The sequence below is a fragment of the Alosa sapidissima genome, chromosome 1 (genome assembly GCF_018492685.1).
Source record: "Alosa sapidissima isolate fAloSap1 chromosome 1, fAloSap1.pri, whole genome shotgun sequence".
Classification (NCBI taxonomy): Eukaryota; Metazoa; Chordata; class Actinopteri; order Clupeiformes; family Clupeidae; genus Alosa; species Alosa sapidissima.
In genome coordinates, this window is record NC_055957.1 from 32,327,686 (window position 1) to 32,352,762 (window position 25,077).

A 25,077-nucleotide genomic window follows, 5' to 3' on the forward strand; every position below is an offset into this window, starting at 1 on the left:
TAAAAGCAAAAAGCTCTCCCAAGACCTTTGCAACCTTATTGTTGCAAAACATATCAATGAAACTGGTTACAGATGCATTTCAAAACTTCAGAATCTTCAGTAAGCAGCATGGGAGCCATTATCTGCAAGTGGAAGAAACATCACTGCCATGCAGGATCTCCTCGCAATATTTCTGACCAGGGAGTCAGAAGGATAGTCAATTCCAAAAGCCAAGGACCACTCGGAGTAAGCTCCAGAAAGACTTGAAGGCAGCCAATTCAATTAAATTCAATTAAACAGTTCTGGAAGTAACTAAAGATGAGGATTCACAAGAGGGACCCCTGGAATCTGTTTAGAACAATGGGCCAAAATCACACCTGATACTGTGACTAATACGTTTTGTCATACAGGAAATGTCTTGAAGCTGTCTTTACAAACAAAGGCTTTTCCACAAAGTATTGAAGAAATTTCAGTAGGCACGTTCAGTACTTTTTTCCTGTGTCATTCCACTTTAATACACATAACTCTTATGTTTGGATTTTTTATACGTGTGTTAATATAATGTGTGGTGAAAATTTCGAATAGACTCACTGGAAATTTAAGCTAATATATGTCCACCATATATTTATTTTACTTGAATATTTTAACTTCCAAATTAAATGTCAAAATGAATGTCAGACGAAATTTAAAGTTTGACTGACTGGATTTTGTATACAAAACATAGTGAAAACTGTCTAAGGTCACTCTCCCTTGCTAAAGAGCTAAATGGTTTAGTCCGCCTGCACTATTCATAAGGTAGTCTATCTTTTGTTTATTTAGTTGAGCATGGCTAGTAGTGGACCGCTAATTGTTGTGCTGCTGGTGCAATGTTTTCTCCAAGAAAGCCAAGTCAGGTTACTAAAAAGAGAGACATCAAAATGAGGGGAAACAACTGCTAATAAACTTCTTTCCAAAGAAAGGTGAGCACAAACGTCAAAACACGAAATCCCATGGTGTTTGCTTGAATATTACAGCTATCGTTAGTGCTAAAACGAACTGAGACAACCCATTGAAATAGCGGAAAATACACTTTCATAGGTTAGGCTACACATGTAATCTGATGCATCTCGTGATCCAGCTCCAGCTCCATCTCCATCCCTTTCAGAAAGACTGCATGGCGCCAGCTTGATGTCCTGTTGTAGGCTACATGCTGATCATTATCACTAGGCTAGTGGTTTAGGGCGCGATTTCTTTTCTCTCCCTTTCTGTTTTCGTTAGTCTTAACTTTTTTTTTTTTACTCAAGTAACGGATGGGATTTTTTTATGTAGCGAAGTACAATACTTCACTCAAAATGTAATCAAGTAAAATTTAAAATACCGATTTTATAAACTACTTAAAAAATACAAAATACACAGAAAAACTACTCAATACAGTAACGTGAGTAAATGTATTTCGTTACTTTCCACCTCTGGTTCTGGAGTAGGCCATTCAACCAGCCCGCTTGCTTATGACGAGACTCAGGCTGCGCAGTCGGCACCCGCTTCCTTATTTGGGTTTTGGATTGCCAGGTTTTAACCTATGACAAAACGGTTGAAATTGAAACTAAGTGATCTTGTATGTGTCGGGTGTATTTCATATACAATCTGGCAACCTGGGAGATGTCAGACTAATAGAAAAAATGAATGGATCAATGATTTTAAAATGAAGTTTGATGGCCATGCAAATTACTGGAGTTTTCCGGGAGAAATAACAAAACGGGAGGGTGCTGGGAGATGACCTTGAAATACGGGAGAACCCTGGAAAACGGGAGTGTTGACAGGTATGGTCTGGATATGTGATTTGACATCTTATTGCATCTCAGGCCAACTAAATCATGTTCTTTTAATTCAACTAAAATGCCTTTAATTAGGATCATCTGCCAGGACGGTTCTGTCTCGTGAAGACTGTCTCATGTGTCTCTCTCCAGGACTGCAGCAAGGATGTGAGGACAGTCAAGCTCTCTCTGGTGCTTCCTGTTAAGGGCCAATTTGATGCTAAAACATGTTTTGTCGCAGTGTTTAGATAAAGGTTTTTTTCTTCCATTCCAAATGACGTTAAACAGACTGAAATATGCCATTATGTGGCCTCTGATGTTTACGTATCCAAAGGTCTAAACAGAACAGTTTTCACTCTAATTGACATATGCAAATGATTATTTTTAGTTCTTTCAAAATTGCAACTGAAAGATTAGACCAGGAAAAGTATGGTTTGCCTCCAGTTTTATTTTTGAAAGTGGCCAGGGAAATATTGTTTGAACGTGCACAGAGCTTCTGCAAAGTACTCTAGTCAAATGGAATTCCAAAGGTGTACCTCAACCCTGATGGTCACACTGATGTGCACTCTTATTACTTACAATGTGTTCAGCCGGGATCCAATCACAAACACTTATTCTGCATGGGGTGGGCTTATATGATGACAGATAGAGCAATACATTCAGCACAACCAGTGGCTGCTCTGATGGCAACAGGGTTAAGGGTTAAACAGATGTGGGCGTGTGATTTCTTTGCAATTGAGTAAACAACAGCATTCAGAACCTTCCCTTACAGGAAAGATGTGTTTACACTTCTGAACAATTTGATAAAAGTTTATTGCACCAATTTAAGTTTAATTTCACTGCTGGAAGTCATAAAACGTGAAGTTTGGAAATGAACTGAGCATTAGTGGAATCCTTTCTATGGACCTGCAGAACAAATTCAAATTTGCTAAGAGGTTCGTCTGGGTTCACACAGGCTCAGTAAAGGCTAAAAGGCCATCTACTAGAGTTACTTCGGACACATTGGAATTTTACTGATTCAGAAGAAGTTCAGAAGATCAACATTTCCTTGCTTGCCTTTTTTGTTAGGTAAACCCAAACAAAACTCCAAGTGGAATCCCCAGGATTAGGTATGTCTTCTAAACTCCAATTCTCCAGTGAAACTGGAATTTTCAGACCAACAAATGCAAGCCATCAGGAAGCGGCTGCCCTGAGCCAAGAGAGAGAGAGAGAGAGCTCCCCTGACACGTAACCTTGGTCTGGCCAGCAGAGAGGCCAAAGCCAAATACGCCTGGGAGCCAGTCTGGCAGGCTGCACAAGGGCTGACATGCAACAGCAATTAGGCTGTACTGGCCTCACAACGCCTTCACACAACACATACTGTACACACACACACACACACACACACAGACAGACAGACAGACACACACACACACACACAGAGAGAGAGAGAGAAAAGACAGACAGACAGAGACAAAGCAGTAGAAAAGCTACAAAGATACAACAACTTCTTTCACAAGAAATGAAGAAGAAATCTCAAGAGACTAGGAGAGGAAGTGCTGGAATTGACCCTCCTGTGACCTGGCAAGAGCTCTCTCACTCACACACACACTCACACACACATACATGAACACACCCATGTGCACACCCAGCCACACCCACACTCTCACACCTGATCATCGTCTTCTGTGTGTTTACTTCCTCAAAGTCCAGTGTCTTTGACCTCATTATCTAGGTCAAACCAACTTTAATAAATGTGTTGATGTCTGATTCTGAAATGTACTGTAACTGGTCATGCTCGTTTAGGCACTGATAAACAGGGTATACATTTTGAGCAATGTTTCTGCACAACCTCATAACTGTCTCCATGTGTTTTGATTGGATGATGGTCCTAATTTGCCTACTGATGATTAATGGAACCGTATGTAAGAAATGTATTTCAATTAATCATAAAATGGCCCTGATATGTCACTAGACAATAAGAAATCATGTTCATTTTTAAATACTTATATCACTGACAACAGTAATCCGGCCAGGATATTGTCATTTAAAAAGTGAAGTTGCAGCCCTCAACTGTTGTTGATGTTGTGTTTTGTCATGTCATGTTGTGTTTTGGCCTGATGCGCCACCCTCCACCTATCTACTAATCACAAAGTCAGTAGTGTTTCGGCATCCGGATGCCCAATATCCAGAAAACCAATGATGCCCAATGGAAATCATCCTGGACATCAACACTCAGGGACACTGCCCAGCAACACTGCTCCAAAAGTTGCCTTGTGTATCACCAGCTTAAGACAACACAGTGTGTGTTAAGCCCCAGTCCCCCTCACCTCCAGAGGGTCACATGTGTCTGTTGTCTGATCTGGGCAGCAGGTCTGGCCGTGATGCCTGTGCCCTTCATGTGGCCCCTCGCCACCACCGATGCCGTATTTTTGGCCTCCCCTTCAGCTCCTGTTGTTGGGAGGAACTCGAGTGTTAATGCGCCAGCTTCCACCAGCGTGCATACAGAGGAACTACTGGGGTGGGGGGGGGGGTCGGCCTTAGCAAGTCTGATCCGTGTGGAAACACCCTGTCTGGCCATGTCTCTGTGTGACAGCCAGCCTGGGAGGCTTGTTGTGTGCCGGCCGGCACAGGTGGGGGTGGCAGCGGAGGTGGCAGGAAGCAGGGGCCGACAGAGGGGAAAGATTCACCCAGCGGGCAGAGCTGACGCTGGGAGAGCTGGGTGTCTGCCAACGCACATGCCAAAATTCCCACCCAACCTGGACAGACAGCGCATAGAAACACACTCCCTACATACATCCACACACAGACGGGCATAAGCATTCTCTTACACACTCATGCACAAACATGCACGCACACACACGCACGCACACACGCAGGCACGCACGCACACACACACACACACACACACACACACACACACAATACCTTATCCATCCCTGTCTTATTCCATCTGAAGTGGGAACTGATATCTTTACTGAGCTGAAGGGCCCTTTTCAACTCAGAATATAGTCACTGCTCACTCTGGAAGGTATCTGTTTACCCTTTGGGACTGTAGTGTCTGTCAAAATGTCAGGAGAGATAGCCAAAGGGATGAGGAATGATACATAGTAAGAGGAGAATTGATACTAATCTGTTTTTTTTCTGTCAGCTTTGCATTCATTTTTTCCCCTCAATGACTTATAAGGGGGATTGTTTCAAAGTCATTTTGTAATGTATGTATATGTGTGTGTGTGTTGAGGCTTGGTCTGTGAAATGAGGACACACTGACTCTTGACTTCAACTGCCCCGGTGCCCCCCGCATATTGCGCCTCGCTTGCCCCCGCGGTGAGCTGCCGGCCCTGTCATCGCAGTGACACTTTTAGCCACAGAGCGGCAGGGCAATTATGTCTCACCTACTGGAGCTCTGAGGCTGCCAACCAACCCCACACACACACACACACACACACACACACACACACACACACACACACGCACACACACACACACGCACACACACACACACACACACACACACACACACACGCGCACGCACACACGCACAGACACGCACACACGCACACACGCACACACGCACACACGCGCATACGCGCACACACGCACACACGCACACACGCACACACACACACACGCACACACACACACACACACACACACACACACACACGCACACACACACACACACACACACACACACACGCACACACGCACATACGCACACACACACACACACACACACACACACACACGCACACACACACACATACGCACACACACACACACACGCACACGGCCTCGCAGAGGCCTGAGACACAGTCACGCCCCAGGAGAGTGTTGCATAAACATGCATAAGAGGTGGCTGACAGGAACACAGATTGGTTTAGCTTTGATAAGTCTGAGGCTGTCAATTAGGGAAGCCTGTAAGGTTAACGGTGGGTTGTAGAGAGGTTGAATGGCTGTTTGATTACGGATGGAGGCATTTTGTTCTCTGACGGGTTGCAAATGCAGGGCTTGGGGAGAGGTGGAGATATTTGGTGAGTTTTCTGGTTGAAGGGAATTTAATTAGAGGTAATAACAATGATTTCCCTACACACTTTTCCCTCTGAAAGGTACCTCAGTAAACCACATTACACTACACTGATTATATTCCACGTAACCCTTCTCTACTACAGCAGTGTGCTACACTATAATGAGTGTATTGACATTGTTAATACGCTATTCCATGTTGTCCAAATCTCAGTATCATTAAATGTTCTCTGTTTGGAAAACAACTTGTTTTTATGTGGTAAATATTGTGTGGGTCCCACTTGCAATGCGTGACATGAATGTGTCCATCAGACCAGCAGCAGGTCCTCTTTGACGGCTGTGATAGCCTGTCTTCATTCAGGTCCTCTTTGACGGCTGTGAGAGCCTGTCTTCATTCAGGTCACTGCTGACTTCTGTGGATTCCGATTCTTGACGTGGAGCGACACCCCACCACACCGGCTTGGCCCCTCAAGACTGGAATGAGGGTATAGGCACGACACTCCATATCTTGCCTGCCATGCCACAGTGCCAAAGACGGCAGCTTAAACGAAGGAAAACACTGCAGCAATTTGTTCAATCTCTTTTACTCCAACCTCCCTGCCTTTTTGATCGTAATAGATAGATAGATAGATAGATAGATGCTTTATTGATCCCCAGGGGAAATTCAAGGTCTCAGCAGCATACAGACAACACAAACACGTTCTTTAACAGCAGAAAGAGTAATTAAAGTATATAATATAAAAACACAACTAAGCAATAAGGACAGTAAAAGATAAAGAATATGCTAAATATACTAAAATACAAATTATACTAACTAAACTTAAATACAATATATAAAAATATACTAAAATACAAATTACAAAAATACAAATTATACTAACTAACACTTAATCTAAATCAATTCTAAAACCAGTATCCACATAGTGGTGATTAATCAATCAGAGGCGCTTCCAATGACTGAGGCAGGGACTGAGCCTGTGATTCTCTGTGCATAGTAAGGTATGGTAAGGTGCTCTAAGGTGCTCTGTGCGAATGAGTGTCATGGTGGTAGTGCAATGGTGATAGTGGTCATGGTGATAGTGCAAGTGAGTAAGTCCAACAGTGCAACAATGCAGAAATAATGTAAAGTAAAGTCTATATATGTATATATTTAACTATTTAAGAAAATGTATAAGTGTGGCCACAGTTCGGCTGTGGCATGGAGGGGGGGGGGGGTATGCATATGTGCTAATGTGCTAATATAGCACGCAAACAGTGAGGCATAAAGACAGTGGTAAAAGTGGCTAGTGGACAGACAGTACCAAACATGGAGGGGGTGAAGAGGCAGACAGACTATGCAGAGAAGTCTATCTCTCCTCTTCCCTTAAGTGAGGCATTGAACAGTTCAATGGCCCTGGGGATAAATGACTTTCTCAGTCTATCAGTTGTGCAAGGCAGTGAGCGAAGTCTCCAGCTGATCAGGCTCTTCTGCTTAACAATAGTGCTGTGGAGTGGGTGACACTCATTGTCCAAGATGTTGATCAGTTTGTTCAGGGTCCTTTTGTCAGATAGTGAAGTGATGCACTCCAGCTCAGCTCCCACTACAAAGCCAGCTTTCCTTACCAGCCTGTCAATTCGCCCCGCATCCTTCTTCCTTGTGCTTCCTACCCAACATACTACTGCATAGAAGAGGACGCTGGCAACAACAGGCTGGTAGAACATCCTGAGGAGCTTACTGCACACATTGAAGGACCGCAGCCTCCTCAGGAAGTACAGCCTGCTCTGCCCTTTCTTGTAGAGTGCATCAGTGTTGGCTGACCAGTCCAGTTTATTGTCCAGGTGGAGACCCAAATACTTGCAGGTGCTAACCACCTCCACATTGACCCCATCAATGTGGACTGGTAGCAGAGTGGGCTTAGGGCCTGTCCACACGGAGACGCTTTTTAGGTTAAACGCAGAGGTTTTGCTTCGTCTTGGCCGAGCGTCCAAAAGAATCCTGTAAACGCACTGCCCGAAACCGCACTTTTCTGAAACCTGGTCCCAGAGTGGAGAAATCTGAAACCGTAGCCCGTTTGAGTTCGTTTAGACAGCGAAACCGCACATCCTGCTTGCGTATCGATGATGTCGCCACACCTCAGCTGCCCTGGACTTGCACTTATAGTATTGCCTAACAATACTAGTTTTCATACATGACATTACCTACGATTACACTCCGTTAAGATAAATATCACAACTGATGCTGTGCAGCGCCGATAGCTTATGACTTGGTGGACTGAACACTGTTTTTCCCGGTGTTTTTTATGCATTCTAGCTACTGTCAGTGACGCGAGAGAACTTAAGTTATTAGGGAAGTGCGGTGTAAGTTTAGGCTACATTAATTTGTGCGTAGTGCCAGTGTCATTCATTTATTTTACATGTCTTACAACATATATACATGCATTCACAGTCGAGTGAAATCAGATATAAGCATACAAAGACGCTTAGAACTCACGTTAAGCCGATGGTAGCACACTGAATGCGAATGCACGATTTGATGCAGACAAAAGTATTGACTGCTAACGAAGGTTTTATAGCAATATTATAAATGTGGCGACAGAATAGCCTAGAACTTGGGTAAGCCTTGCATTTAGTATCCTAATTGCGGTGATAGCCAAAACTAATGTGAATCACGGACTATCCTACAACCAAAGAAAGTAAAGGTGATTAGTAGGCCTACCTGCGTTAGCCAAATAACGGACGGGACTGCACCCTTCACAAACCGTAAAATAAAGTTTATTAGTTTTACAGTTGGCTACAGTTGACAGTTCACCGTCAGTCCACACAAACAATTCTGGTTTCCTTGCACTAGCCATTTCGCCTAGCCTATTCTGTCTGTTTTTAAAGCGCAAGTTTTGCAAGATTTGGTGAATTTCTGTAAAGACACAGTGCCACCTATAGGCCTGGGCTATGAAGTAACGTGTTGAGTCGTGTTGAGATGGATCCGTTTGGACGCAAATATTCTTGATACGGTTCCAGGGAAGACGGAGGAAAAAAAGATCGGTTTGGTACGTGTGGACTAGGCCTTAGACCTGCGGTAATCCACCACCATCTCCTTGGTCTTTGAAGTGTTAAGTTGAAGATGATTGAGTTTGCACCATTGCACAAAGTCCTCCACCAGGGGCATGGCTGGCCAGGCCAGGTGCCCGACTGTTTAAACACTTCTCCAACCATCATGTGATAAATCTTATGATCCCCTGATGTTGTTATGGGAGCCAAATTCCTCCGTGGATGAGACCAGAGACATGCTCTAAATTGCAGTCCCCCTGCACACCATCCATCAGTGAGCCTAGGTCAGATTGGACTCCAGCACATGGCCTCTGCAAAACCTGACATGTAACCTACATCTGCACAGAAGCTGCAGACAGGAATTAAGTTTAGGGCCTATGAGAAGGACTAACATAAGCTGAGAGCCATTTTTATAGGCCTAGGCTAAAGCAATACAAACCACAATCACAATTTACCGGTAGGTCAATTCCATTGTTACATCAAAATTATCATAAAGAAAATAATGACTGATTTATCTTTTGCTAACTGGGGCAGGGCTACAACAGCAGATGCTGTGTCATACTGAGTTATGTTTTCTATTCTGTGACTACCAACAGAGAAATGTGGTGTTAGTAAAGAGGCTTTTTACTCGAACTAAACAATGCAGTAGCCTAAGGGAAAGTAAATGAATATGACAAACTCCATGTAGCCTGAGCTTATAGAGATGGAGTAGCCCGAGTGGTTTCTATAGAAACACAGGCAAGGATCTTTTGGCTTTGTTCTGAGAAAAGATTTTGGGGCACTCCGCTCCAAAATCTTTGTTTCTGAGTAGATCTATTCATCACGAATTAGCCTACACGTGAATTAAATCATTTCAGCGCAGCATGGTGATGAACCCAACTCTGGTTTCTTCTGACGACAGCTTGCTGGATGCAACCGAGATCGTCGTCCAGAGTCCGTATGTGATACAGATCAGCTCCAAATGTCACTCTTTAGAAATTCCCGCCCCGATTTGGCTGTCAGGAACTCCCCTCTAGTCGCCGGTTCAATCCTCATATTCTCCTCCGACTGTCAGCGGTACGCAGCACAGGGTAGAGTTCTCACGACTGAGAGGCGTTGCGCTCCAGCTCCTGAAAAACACACCGACACGGACTCGCGTTTGACATTGACAGTCTGGGGAAGTTTAAAATTGACCCTGGATATCCGTCAGCTCGTTATGATCATCACAAAGAAAACTTTGACTTGAAAAAAAGGTAAGCTGTGTGTCCGTCTCAGCCATAGGCTACATCGAGTCTGTTTAAACTACGGCTTGTAAGCTATGTTGCAGCGAGTAGTGGCAGTGGCTGCTACAATGTAGACAAGAAATTCGTGAAAACTTCGGTCGTTCCTTGTTTTAACGGTGTTATTAGGCTAATTGCCATACATGAAACATTTTAAAGATCATGTCGTGATCACTGAGTTCAGAGTGGATAGAATGATGATAGTAGGCTATTTCGGCACCTACCTGCGCTTCAGTTAACCTCAGGACTGAATCGTGAGTGAACCACCACACAAACACCGATTTTGTAAAACGCCGCGGCGATGGTTGGAGTAGCCTAAGCTAACATGAATTCATGACCGAAAGTGAGAATAGTTTTTAATCTATATGAATAAGACATGTATAGTAGCCTATAGAATGCAACATTACAACAATGTTTGCTTCTATTTCAGGAAAATACCTCAGCTACATTAAAAAAGTTTTATCTCTCCTTATGCTCAGTAGGCTATGGTATCATCTACTTCCACAACAAGAGTTTATAGGCGAGGCAACTGCTTTGTGTTCCGTGAGTCTCTGTAGTCTATTTTAACTGAGATGCTGAGCACATCAAAGGCTAATTAATAGGCCTAGTTGTCAAACGACTGGTGAGCGTGATCTGCATCCTCCCCACCGGCAACAGCACACCCCCTATATCCTGTGAATGCCAAGAGGACTGGCTCTCTGTCATGCTGCCTTTATAAATGTACTGCCGAGGTGTATCATCTGCAAGTGTAACTAGGCATCCTGCTGGCACTAATGCACGTGTGTCTTCCCCATGTGGAGGCTCATGATGTGCCCTGTTCTTTCTCCGTTTCCTGATAAGTTGACAGATTCTGAAAGGCTGGCTAGTCACACTATCACTTCCTGTACAATTACCCGAAAATAGAAACGGAACTACTGGAGCTGATGAGACCTTCAGGGCAGCTATTGATAAGTGCAGGGCAGACACACACACACACACACACACACACACACACACACACACACACACACAGCACATGGGCAGACAGACAAACACACACTTTCCCCCAAAAAGACTGTTTAGTTAATCTCTGTGCCTGCACCATTGTCAAATGATGTCAACAACAGCACCACAAAGCACACCTTTTGCAGTGCACTATATGATTTGCCACCTGTGTTTACTGGATTTGGCACACACACTCATACTGTCACACACACACACTCACTCACTCACTCACTCCTCTTTGCCCTGAGTCGGCCTGCCCTCTCTGAGAGTGCCTCCTGTTTGGCCCTGCATGTGGTCAGCTGAGATCTCAGAGGCTGCGCTGCTAGAAGTGTTTCCCCGTCGAGCCACAGCTACTGCTACACCACCGGCCGTGACGGCCCTGTGCAGCGTGCGTTGTGCCCCGGGGCTGATTCACTCACTGGGTATGTCCCCTCCTCCCAACACTGGCACCATGTCAGTGGCACTGCACTCCGGTGAGGCCAGAAGAGTGGGTGCACTCTACACCACATAATAACTTTTATGTGTTTGTATGGTGCAGCAGCGCTCCACTGCTGCTTTGCCGGGTAAATAACAGGATCTGATCTAAAAAAAAACTTGCTCCTTTGAGTTTGAAAAGGGGGAAGCACACATGAACCGGTGATGCGTCTCCTGAAAACCAGTCGCACGCTCACATTTGATGGACTTTATGAAGCAACGTCCTTCCTTTTGGCCTTAGCATAGTTAAGTGGGCCTTGTGTTTTTTGCAGAGGCATTATGTTAATCCTGCCTGTTTATTGTTGGTTTACTGCTGCAGCTTGTGTTTGTTTTGGGAACACATTCAAAGAGTAGTTAGAGCCCCTTCACTGAATTTCTAAGTGATGCAATTCTTCAAAGGGTCCTGTGCGCAGAATACTCTAAAAGATTTGTCAAAGGACCACACACTAGTTTGTCATTTGATTTGAGTAGATGACAGGAAATGTGTCTCTCATGCCTTAAGTCCTGAGTCCCCCCTCCCACACACACACACACACACACACACACACACACACGCACGCACATTCACACGCAACCACACAAACACACACACAGACACGCACACACGCACGCACACGCACACACAACCACACACACACACAACCACACAACCACACAACCACACAATCACACACACACAACCACACACACACACACACACACACACACACACACACACACAGTCACACACTCGCACCTGGACAGGATACTGAGTGCCACTGGCAACCATGACCTCCAGACCCTCCCGGTCTGAGTGGCCTGTCCAACTAGGCCACATGCTGCGGGACATACTGGGCTAGCAGCACTTGTTCGAGCGAGCGGCCGGGAGAAAAGCCCCTGGAAGCGGCGCCAGATTCCCTCTCAGCTTTCAGGCGTTCCCCGTTGAGGCCGTCGTGCCGGCGTTTCTCCTTCAGCTGCTTTTGCGATAATTGAGGTTTGGATGGGCTTGTGCGTGGGTTTGATAAGAAACACATTTCTTGTTTTTTCTTTCTCTAAAGCCATATCCAAATGTCAGTGAGGGAGTAATAGTATTGGGCAACTAGCAGTGATAATATGAGCACTCTTGCCTGAAGCCTGTCCAGTGCACTGAAATCTCATTTCCAAGGCCTGAAGTATTTGCTGGCCCGCAAGCGCTCCCTGACTGTAAAGTCTACACGTTAGTTTACTAGATCTTTTTAATTTTAATGTGCAGCTGTGTTCATAGTAGGTGAGGCATCATCTGTGTGAAGCATCATGAGGGATAAATGCCTGGTTGTAAGGCAGTGAGGTACACTGAGTCATCTTACTCACACACGTGCACACACACACACACACACACACACACACACACACACACACACACACACACACACACACACACACACACACACACACACACCAAGTTCTCAGTGGTTCCAGGACAGAGGCAGAGAGGTGGCAGCGAGGTGCTCTTACAGTATGTGTGGAGCTTCCAGTAAAAGCTGTGATTTCCATGGAAGAATCCTCTCAGTCTGCCATTGCACATATGGAAATAGGTCGTGAACATCTCAGAATTAGTCCCTCAGGCGAGTGCTTGAAAAACATGATGATGTGATCTCCTCTCGTTCTGCTCGGCACTCTTTCTCTCATCCTCCACTCTCTCCTTAGGAAGCGCCAGTGTCAGTGCTGTGGAATTGTACCTAGTGATCTAGTCAGGAACAAGGACAAGGCACGCTCCAGCTGGCTCATGGAATATAGATGCTACTAAGGCCTTGTTGCTGCACTTGGGTGGCAGAATTGAACATTTATAAGGCATTTGTTTAGGCTTACTTTCAAAAGGCTACAATGGCTCACACGCCCCTCGTCTAGCCATGGCTCTCCAGCTAAGAGTTAGGAATGAAATGAGGTATGCTGAAGTAGGTGTGCTTGAGTGTTGGGAGGGGGAGTTTTTTGCACAGTGGTTGCAGCAGTGCCGCTCTGTTTTCGATGGTCAAGGTACTTTTCCCTCAGCCCTTTATAGTCCCTTTCCATCCTTCTACAGACGCATTTAGCGCCAGGCAAACACGGTTGGATAGAGATTGCTGTTTGATTTGGAGCTCGTCCACATCTTCACCCACACGCTGTGGCAGAGAGCAGGAGGAGGAGGGCTGCCTCAGGGAGGAGGGCTGCCTCAGGGAGGGAAAGTGTGTCCATAAGCCTCGCCGGCAGTTTGTGGCCATCGGCCAATTAGTCCCGTAGTAGCCCGCCAAATACTGGCCCACGCTACCTGTCCGTTCCAATCAGCCCATTGAGTTGCAGTGCTGGGTGCACATTACACCTCCACTTCACCTGCCCCTCTCTCACTGAACAGCTTTTCCTTTTGTTCACGTTTCCCTCGGAAGGCTCCATCAGTGCTGCTGCCATTGAGAGGATGTGGTTAGGAGATGAATTTGTTAAATGGGAAATACTCTATCCCTCACTGTGAGGTCGCTTTGGCACGCACAAACCACCTCAGCTGCTTCGCCTTGGAAGGAATGTGCAGGTCTGTGTGCTGTGGTTACTCCCTCTCATAACTCACAAGATGGAGTTTCCTCCTGGCTATCAGATCTGGTTTGGGATAATCTGTGCACAGACAGACAGAGTGGGTATTAAGGGCATGGGTGGTGCAGGTAAGGAAAGATTGTGGAGGAAAGCAGCTTCAAACACAAGGGAAAAAAAACTCAGGCATCGCCATAGTAACTGCATTTATTTCATTCTAAATCTTGTGGCTTTGAGCTATAAGTAGAAACTTCTCTTCTGTTTGCTCAAATGAAGACCTAAATGGGATGAGAAATGTTGAATAACAACTGCAGACACTAGTGTGCACTGAACCTCTTCTGAATGCGCTAACTGCAAGAGGGTTCAATCATTACCTGGCAAAGCATTCCTTAATCTTGTGTGCTGTTATGGGGAATGACTCAGGGCCTTAAGTTGACAAGGCTTTGTTTGTTTAGGTATGTTTGCACAGTGGAGAATAATGTTGGGTTCGTCCTCAAGTTCCTCTTTTGGCTTCAAATCAGAAATGCACTTTATACCAAATCCCTTTTAGGAGCAGTTAGCAGTAGCTGGAAGAACAAGAGAGGAATCAATCCAGCAGACTAGCATGACTTCTAACTATGTGCCATATACCAGGATTCAATCTTTTTATTGTTGTATTTCATATGAACCTACTGTTGAGACTGTTGGCAACAAAATCAGTTGTTCCATTCTTATTGCTTAGTTGTTCTGCTCTCATTCAAAGCAAGTAATAAGATGATACAAATAACTCCCAGTGGTGTAGTGCTAACTTACTGCCACAGTTGTGTCTTGATATTATTTTCCAAATATCATTCAGTCTTTAATTTTTAAACAGACACACACACACACACACACACACACACACACACACACACACACACACACACACACACAGTACCAGAGAACTAAATAGAGAGTGAACCATATATTTCAAGGTCATAAAGTGAGTCTTGACCTCAGTGTGTGTCGTCTACGTAGCCCGCTCCACCTGAGCTGCCACACCACAATCTTGGGTTTGGCTGCCAGCGCAGCGTCCAGCTGTGTCAGACTGGGTCGCCACATCATCGCCTCTGATAAGCAGCCCTTCACGTTGGACTTTACACCCCGTCACCCGCGACTCTTGAGCGCAGCACACAGACACAACCCTTATTTAGAAATAATAAGCGTTCGTCCGGCCTGCCTACGTGTCTAGTGGCGTGCTACTGTGCAAAAACACGTTTCTAGTCACCAGGGCATCATAAGAGTGTCTAACTCAGTTAGGTGTTGCCTTACATGACTGATACTCCATCAGGCCTCATAGACACTGGTGGTGGGTACTTCTCGCTATGCTAAACTGTGAGTCTCTGAGGTCCCAGCTCTGCATATGCAGAGCCCTCCGAGCCCTTAATGACGGCTTACTGTACGATGACAGGCAGAGCTGACAGCTTGCAGCCGTGCCTAGGCGAAGCAGCGGCCTTGCACCCGTTCAGAACGTAGCAAATACTTTTCGCATGATGTAAACTAAAGCGTGTTTTTGCGTATTGTGTCTATCTATCACATCTGCTTCAGCCTTGTCGTAACAATAGGCACCATTGTGGCCCAGCGTCTCTTTGCTTTGTCATAGAACTGGGTTTATCCAGATTTTCTGGCTAATTGCACCTGACACATCTTAAATCCAGCTGACGACGGAGCCCCCCTCGTGTGGGTGGTCTGTCCCTTAGGACTGTCAGGTGAACCATCTGATTTAGATCAGCGTCGTGGAATAGATTATCCACCCCCCTCTGAAGTACAGAACATGAACACACTGGAACTTTTGAAATGCAAAATCCATGTCTTATTAGCATGCAAATAGAGAACAAACATTAACCAAGACAATGAAGGAAGCATGCACTCGCCCATCCCCCCATCGCTGTGTGAGTGCACTGACAGACGAATGTAAATAGAAAACTCGGTTGCAAATAACCGGTGCTAACAAAGAACAATTGACGTGAGCATTGTTAGCTGTAGAAATGTTACTGGTAGATCTACCTCCTCTGTACCATGGTCATGACAGCAGTATGAGGAGACACCATGACCTGACCCTGGTGTGATTACCCTGAAGCCGAATCCATTCACTGCACTGGGGTCCCTCAACCACAACAAGGCGCAACAAGTCCCAATCCAACCCCCTCCCTCTCTCTCTCCGGCCGCCCCTGGTTCTCCCCTCCCCCTCTCTCCCCCTCTCTCCCTCTCTCCCTCTCCGGAGTCAATCTGAATGTCATGGCCTGGCCCCGGCAGCCTGTGGAATGCGGCTCCATGAGTAAATGGTCGTCCACTGAGTGGCCGATTGTTGTCCTCCTCCTCTCCCTTTGCAACACTGGTCTCCTTTGTGCGCGTTTGCTCGGCTCCGCCACAGAGAGAGCAAGCGACCCAGAGACGTTCTCCCAGTGCCAGAGTGTTCCAGAGGAAAATTATAAAGAAAGGAGCGAGGCCGAGAGGCAGAGAGAGCGAGGGAGAAAAAAAACCCACAGCGTCCCCAAAAGAACAAAGCCATTGTGTGGCCGCTGGAACATGCCTCACTTATTGGCACGGTTTCAGCACATAAATGGGAAAATAATTCATAGGCCTTATTTTAAACTGCAGTTAAATGGGCTTTACGACGGTGCAGTGCGTAGGCCTGTGTACAATGAAAATGAATCGAACGTACATAAGAAGTGTGCTTGGATCCTTGTGTGCTTGGTTGCTGAAGTAGTGTTCAGAAATGGGGTTAATAACTCACTCCTCATCTCCATTCTCCGCTCTCTAACTTACCACAATATACACTCAACAACCGTTTCTAAATCACATCATGTAGGTGGGCGTATTAAAGCACACAGGGAAGACTGCATGGAGGTTAATTTTAAAGCAATCTTAGCAGAATTGTGTAGTGAGTCTAGTGTGTTTTCTTTGAGAGGCTTGTGGCAAAGTCAGAGAGGCCATTTTAATCTGTTCACATATGGAATATCAATGGAGACCAGTGACCGGCCGGCGGCCTTGTTTGTTTTCCCTTGGAGCGCGGCCACTGCAGTTGAACACAATGAATGCTACATGAGCTGTGCCTGAACTCTTTAACACATGGGACGCCACCGCTGCAGTCCTTTTTTTAAAGCATGACCTAAGCCAGGACTCATGAATCACCAAAGTGCAGCAGCAGCAGCGCAGCCGAGCTGATGGAGAATCAGTCATGAGAGGCTCATCAGGCCTCCGGCTTGGGCATGGTGGAGGCCAGGGCTGATCCCAAAACTGCGCCACTATTCCTAGATGAGTGTGTTGGGAACGTTCTCAGGTCTCCATCCAGGTATGACTCAGCCATTGGGCAGGGCCAACTTTTTTTCTACCACCATCATTCTCTGAGGATGACCCGTTCAGTCTAAACTCTTCATCCTGTCTGTTAACCACCGTCGTCTGTCTACCCAGTCTGTCTGACCCCCTGTCTCGCTCCACCGCCCCTCTGCCCAATCTGACCCCATGTCTTGCTCATGCTCCCTGTGATTTTTCCTAGTTTGAAATGGAAATTTGTTTTGTGGAAACTGGCAAAGATTAATGTGTTGTTGTTTAGTCAGCTTCAACAGCTGTGCTGCTGTGGGAGTTTCAAGCCCCCCCTTCACACACACACACGCACACACTCACACATATACACACACACACACACACACACACACACACACACACACACACACACACACACACACACACACACACACACACATATGCTTTTACAGTGGGAAACTATGCTCATTTTGCCCTTTAATACCCTCTCAGTAGAGAGAAAGAGAGAGAGAGAGAGAGAAAGAGGAGATTGTAAATTTTGATGAGACCCTAGGGGCGGTAGTCTACAAAGGACAAAAAGGGGGGGGGGGGGGAAGAACACGGCTTTTATCATATTCCATTAACTTAGCTAAAGTAAACCCTGAAACCATTTGTTTGTAAACATGGAAGGTCGCACAGAGCAAGGAGATAGCGAAAGGGCAGTAGTGAGCGCCATGGGCCATGTGCTAGACGGGCGGAACCTCAGCAGTGCATTTCCAGGCCCAGGCAGCGGCGGCTGTGGCCGCGGGGCTGGAGCCGGTCGGCAGCGGGCAGAACTGCGGTCATCCCAGCAGCGGGAGACTTCGGGAGCGGACGGACCACCCACACGGCTTCCCGTCCGCCACCCCACAGGCCTACCTGTTGCCCAGTTTCACTCCGACACCGGCCCGGTCAGCAGCCTGGTTATGGGTTATTATAATCGTGTTGGTGTTAGAGGTTGGTGAAAGTGCATTGCAAACCACCGGTGTAAATAAAGAACGTTAATGTCTGAGGGAATTCTGCGTTACTGCCCAGTTTTGCTGTGGCCATGCTTGTGTAGCTTGCTGTCCAGGATGTGAAGGATAGTCAAAACTAGGGCTGTCAAAATAACTGATTAATTTTGATTAATTAATTTGAGAAAAAAATAACTGATTAAAAAAAATAACGCAGATTAATCGATTCCGTATGACCTTTGACCCCGAGCCATTGTAGTCAGTAACCATTAGACTGTAAAAAGAAGGCGAGAAGAAAATGTGCTGCTTAGATCATTGATTGGAACATTTACTTTTAAAAAACGGCCTGATGGTGTTGATTAAAATAAAGTCCTCTGCAATGTCTGCAGCAAGGAATTTGCATATCACCGGAGTTCATCAACTCTAAAGTCGCACATCAATGCAAAGAAATAGACATTGAGGGGAGTGTTCATTTATTTTCATTGTGTCCCCTAGGTTATATCTGTGGCCTGAAATACCTTGTATTTAAATTTATTTCTTCAGCATATTAGGTCATATCATAGATTATTATGTCCATTATTAAAATAATAATAAAAGAGTTTTTGAACTTTAACGTCATTAATGCTGATTATTCAATGATTCATTTGAATTTAAATATTTAAAATACTTTCAAATATTATATATGCGATTAATTTAGATTAATTCATCACAGAGTATGTAATTAATTAGATTATTTTTTTTAATCGATTGACAGCCCTAGTCAAAACACATGGCTTAATTTAAAGACTAGAGAGAGAGAGAGAGAGAGAGAGAGAGAGAGAAGGGGGGGGGGTGTTGAATGTGGATAATTATTTTTTAATTATAGCTGCAGATGCCTGGAAAGAGGTAAACACTGAGAGTGATACCAAGAGTGTGTTTACCATCCCAGCGCAGTTAAATCACTCACAAAGGGATTCTTAACGGACAGATTTCCTGTCAAAGACCATTCAGAACATCTTCTCACAGTTCAAAGGCAATCTCAGGACGTGCTCGTCGCCTGTGTGTATATGGGCGTCAGTAGACTGTGAGAGGTGTGGTAGTGTTGTGTGAAGGCCTTGAGCCAGCAGCCATCTCCTTTAATTGCATTTGGAAAACACCCTGTTGGTGGGTGCTGCCCTGCTAGAAAACACAGTGTTACAAAAGGAAGATGAGGGAAGTGTTTCAGCATGTCTCCAGCGCTGGCATAACCATGTAGTCATCACAACACAAAGGACGCTGCACTGTGCTCGTCAACGATGGTGTGGCAGTGGTGGTATCTGTGTGTTTGTTTATTCAAGTGTGTTAGCGTCAGCATAATACTGTCTCTTCATAAACTGACACTTCTATGACTGTCTTTGTTTCGTCTGTTGAGTTGGCAAAAGGAGATGCTGGAATAATCGCCTGCTTCGGCCCACTGTGAAGTGGCCTTGCTTATTTTAAGTAGTTGCCATGGCTACAACAATGGTAGCTGATAATAGGGTAGGGAGCGAACAAGGTGTCCCCAGGACTGGCCAGCTCAGGGGTGGTGATGTGGAAAGCATGCGGAGACACTTCCTATTGATTTAATTCTGTTGGTCTCTCCCTCAAGTCCACATGAGCACTCTCACTCTCGCTGCGTCTGAAGGTATTCACTGTATCAACCCCCTTGACTATGGTCAGGCTGTGATCGAAAGGCATGTGAATGTGTGTGTGTGTCTGTGTGTGTGGGTGAGTGGCTGTGTGTGTGTGTGGCTGTGTGTGTGTGTGTGGGGGGGGGGGGGGGGTGTATGCCGTATGAGTGAGAAGAAACATTCATTTGATATTGGGTAAGTGTGATGACAGAGGGTCTCTGTTAATTTTTCTGGTGTGTGTCTGTGTGAGTAGGACAAGTCTAGTGGTCGAGGAGGTGGGGAGGGGCAGATCTTAGTGCTCTTGATATGATGTGGCCCTGGGAGAACAACACTCATGACGAATTCCTCAGTCCGTCTGTAGAGTCACTCGTCAAGGAAAATACATTGTTATGAAAATGTAGTTTTGACTCATACTGTAATTATTTTTTTTTTTCAAAAGCTCCTCCTTTTAATAATCGTGGAATTGATAGAGTTGTGTTTAAGGACATGCACAGATCATGAACAGACGAAGTGCACTTTGGAAGAGCCCTAACAGTTGAGACAGGATCTGCCCAGTGAAAGCGGTAAAAGCTTAAAGTAGCCTAAAGTAGGAGAGCAAGGAGAGGAATGACAAACATACACCAGCCTTCTTCCTTCAGAGAATTTGGCATGTTAACAACCTGACCCACTTATTTAGTTTGAGTTTGTTTGCGTAAAACATTTCACCTGCAGCATTACTTCATATTGATTCATGTCCCAAATGAAATAAAGACTTGTAAGTACACTGATTACTGAGCGACCTTGATGAAAAACAAAACAAAAAAACACCTTAACCATAACTCATGTAAGGAAAATGAGAGAGCATGGCATTGACCTGAAGGCAGAGCTGTTTGTACAAGCATGGCTATAAAGGCTTAGCCTCAGGTAACTGTAGCTCTAGCTGTTAGACTCATGGAAAACCACAAGGACTAGGCGTCTGTACAGACTCACTCAGAATGTTTAATCACTGCTGGCCTTGTGTCTGAACTCGTGTATGAGTTAGGATACATCTTTGCAGATACTCGATCATTTGAGAAGTAATGCTAGCCTCAGAAATGCATACAACATAATGATTTGATTGCCTGCATTATTACTCTAGCAAGGCTTGTAAATCAGACAGATCGGAGGGAGAGAGACAGCCTGCATAATTATGGCATTGTCCAGTTGAATGTCTAAACAACTCATGAAGCGTTGGTCGCTCCCTGGCAGCTGTCCAGACAAACATGCTTCTGAAACTATTTACATGGTTAATTATGAAAACATACTGTCATATTTCTTCATACTTCTGAGGAACTCAACGTGGAAGTGTGAGAAAGAAGAGATAGTGATAGAGGGATAGAGAGAGAGAGAAAGAAAAAGAAAGAGAAACAGAGAGGTGCATTGCGTAATAACCAGATAATTACTTACTTACTAAGGGCCTGTCCACAGCAACACCCTCTCTTTTCAGGTCGCTACAGTACCTAGAACACAAATTGGCATGCAGATCAAAGAGTGCACATGTGCATGAGTGATCCTGATCTGGCATCACACCCCATTACCACAGACTGCTTGAGGTCCATTAACAACTCCCATTAGTGGTTTGGTGTGGTTTGGTTTCGCCTTGAATGGGTGGGAAGAGCTGCACTGTGAAATGGGGAGCGCCCTTTGACCAGTATTTTGGTGCTGTGAGTGTACATGTTGTACCCAAGAAGTGTGCCCACAAGCAGTGTCATTATCTCATAATGGAGCACTAGACTATGGGGTTAGGTTATGGGCCTGATGGTGCAGTTGCCCTGTATGCATGACTGACAGATGACTTCTAGACTACATCCACACATCCTGATTTGTTTGCACTCCTCATCTACACCACTCTGGCGATTTCGGGCTCCTGCAAAAACTGCAAAATTGGAATACGCTGTCGGCTCCTGTATTCATTCGAAAACTCCTGGCGTTCTAATGTGGACGGCATGTGAAAGCGGTGACATGGAAACCCACGCTCCCGTCCTGATTGGACCTTGTCAGTCTGATGTGTCTTGACTCTTCGTGACTCACTTCCACTACTAGCTGTAGTACTACTGTAAAACGAAACAATGTTTTAAAAATGAAAACAGATTAGTGTGGATGTAGCCTTATTCTCAGTGATTAGTTTGCCCCAACTCTACCATCTACCATCAGAAGGATCTACCTGACCATTCATTTGCCAAAGCAAATGTGTGATTAGACACCGTTTCAGCAATAGCCACACATCATTAGTCATCCACATGTAGATGGAAATCTCCTTAGCTATTAGAACTTTTGAATTCAGAAGGGGACTGCAGTGTTTTTGGTTGATGTGGGGTGTCTTTGGTCTGTTGCCAGCACTCTTTTGAAGTAATATTCTGTTGACATTTTTCAAATTCAAACCTGACAGCAATTAGCTCCAGAAAAGTTGACAAGTGAATTGTGTGCTGGCCATTACAGCTAGACCAGACATGTGTTAGCTATACTATAGGATACTATAGTAGAGAGGTTTTGATCACTCTGTGGTCTGTTATAAACAAACTGTGCATCCAAAAAAGTAATAATAATGGCTTTAAGGTTCCAAAATCTGAAGCAAAAACAACCAGCAAACATGCCGTTGCAAAGCACACAGACGTCCTGGACCTCCAACATTTGATCTGTGCAGCAGCTCAGAGTGAGTCAGATGGTCCTGACTATCCACCGCAAGAGCTGCGAGAGCCATCCCATCTGAATTTTTAGAATTCAGGATATGCAAACCCTGTGCTATATTTATCATGACTGCATACGTCTGTAGTGTATATCACCATAGTCCATGCAAAGTGCATTCCTCCAGAAAGCCACAGGTTGCACTGAGTTGCACTGTGATTTTCACAGTGAGGTTTACTTTGCGGTTCCACTTACTCTGGTATTGTACCGGTAGTATTTTTTTTTCTTATTGTAGTATTTTTTTTGTCAGAAACTTGGCAGATAACTGTTGTGCGTCAACTGAGATGCAGAAGTAAGATGACAGTGGCGACCTTTCTCTCTTAATTTGAGAAGAAGCTTGGGTAGGTTGACTTGAGAGAGAGAGAGAGAGAGAGAGAGAGAGAGAGAGAGAGAGAGAGAGAGAGAGAGAGAGAGAGAGAGAGAGAGAGAGAGAGAGAAGGTAATTATTCAAGCCAAGGTAATATATAGTTTTTCTCGGTCAGTGTTAGTTTGCCGTTTGCCGTTGGAACACAGTAATTCACTAAAATTATTAGTTTTCCGCACTAGCGCTGAAGTGTTTGTGTGTTGACGGGCCCTCTATCTCTTTTAGCATAATGACAGCTTTTAAGGCCTTGGTGCTCTCTCAATATGCTGTCCACGTATGCATTTTCAAACCTAGCCAAACTGCGGGAAGCTATATATCATAAGTCCGCCAAGTGGTCACCACATACTCCCAGTGGCTCTCGGAGAGACTTTCTGAATGATTGTTAAAAGTAGCCTTCTCCCTTCAGAAACACAACCATCAAAAATTAGAAGAGTTGTTTGGCATTTTTAGTGAAGCCACTACATCGTTGGTAATTGACATTTTCACCTTTACCTCGGGTGACCTATTGAATCAGAAATGCAGGTTAGTGTTTTGAGAGAAATGGAGTGGTTTGGAATAATTCACCATACGTTTACACTAACCTTGAAAGCTCTTCTGTAATCATCTATCCTTCCTAACAAGCTGTTTCTTTAGACAGTCATTTAATGTCTGGTTGTGGTAAGTTGTCCTTGGAGCTTAAGCAGCTGTGATGGATGCTGTTGTTCTCAATTTGAGCATATGTAGAAAGCCCAATTAGTCAGATGGCAAAGCATTTGTTTTTCAACATTGCTGAGATGCTGGGGCCCCAGTCCTAGAATGGCGCTGTTTGTGGATGTAGGGGTTTAGACGTCACGATAGACGCCTTATATAACCCTGCAGAATGTGGGTCAACTTGGTCCAGTTTCAAAAAGAAAACACTGCGCTGGCCATCAGAAGTGCCTCACTTAGTTTAGGCCTTGAGGCCAGCCAGAGAGAGCACAGGGGAGGTGCGGATCTGGGGAGTGAAAAGCCTCCTGGGTTGGTAGCGTCGCCATCTGTCAGATGTGTTATTTTCTAGAGCCTCTTCCAGTACATTTAACTCTGTCTCAAAAAAGTGTCTTCTTTGTGTGCCACCGTGGGATACTGTATCTGTGGTTATTTCCTAGGCTTTTCACAGTATTCCTGTAACCAAGACACCGCTTTTTTCTGTGTTTTAACAGGAATTGCTGAGTAGAAGCTCGCATAGTATGGCGGTGTCTGACATGGCTTCTTAGGTAAGTGGCCAAAAATCAAAGCAAATCGCTCAAAAAGCATCACAGTCAAAAAGCATCACAGACAAAATGCATTGCGGTCCAAAAGCATCCTCTCATTAACATTACATTACAAAATGGGTCAACCCAGCTGCTCACACAAGCTAGGATGTGATGAGTAGAGCAGAGGCCAAGAAAGGTTATCTTATTATCAAACCTTAAGATAATGATAACTTTTATCTTACTTATCAAACCCTACAGCTGATGGTAACAAGAATAAACACAAACAACAGTCCAGATGGCCCAGCACTAGTAGGTCTGAACTAACTTTGCCACAACCTACGACCGTCATGTCGTTAGGAAGGCTCTGGCCATTTTGGACTGTGTTGACCATCCCCTAGGAAGTTTGTGCTACTACCTTCAGGTAGAAGGTACAGAGTTCCCACCCATAGTACTAAACGTTACCAACTCTCCTTTGTATGTACTGTCATTAAAGGAATTATCCGGAGTAAAATGCACTTTAGATCAATTTACGGATGATTGGGAGTACATACGTTGAGTTGACATCAAAATCATGTCATTCGGATGTGTTTTGAGAAAGTTCGATTTTACCGTTTTTAGTCAAAACTCGTTAGCCTGGAAGTGACCAGGGCAAGTAATTTCGCCGCTACAAAACGCTATTTTTATACCTCTTCTACAGTTCCAAACAACTCCACACTCGGCAATCGACTCCTACGGACTTTCCCCTAAAGACACCAGCTGCAGCAGCAATATTTCCGGAAAGGTACTGGCTTGATGAAATTTATTCTGGACTCTCTATCCGACCACATAAAGACCTTGGGATACTTCGGTTTGGCTTTAGGGACCCTCTACTCACTACCACGTA

The 25,077-nt window shown here is 45.0% G+C and overlaps 1 protein-coding gene across 5 annotated transcripts in view; it reads left to right on the top strand.

Moving 5' to 3' along the window:
* The first annotated feature begins 9,840 nt into the window (after positions 1–9,840).
* Positions 9,841–25,077, top strand: part of ppp2r3a (protein phosphatase 2, regulatory subunit B'', alpha) — a 79,099-nt gene continuing 63,862 nt past the window's right edge. For 3 of the 5 annotated variants that reach the window (XM_042097896.1, XM_042097884.1, XM_042097929.1), the window contains exons 1-2: positions 9,841–10,033; positions 24,162–24,215. The gene's annotated coding sequence lies outside the window, so the exon portion shown is untranslated. Of the gene's footprint in view, positions 10,034–22,869; positions 22,961–24,161; positions 24,216–25,077 lie in introns of all 5 variants that reach the window. The other 2 variants (XM_042097890.1, XM_042097916.1) reach the window with 2 other exon arrangements.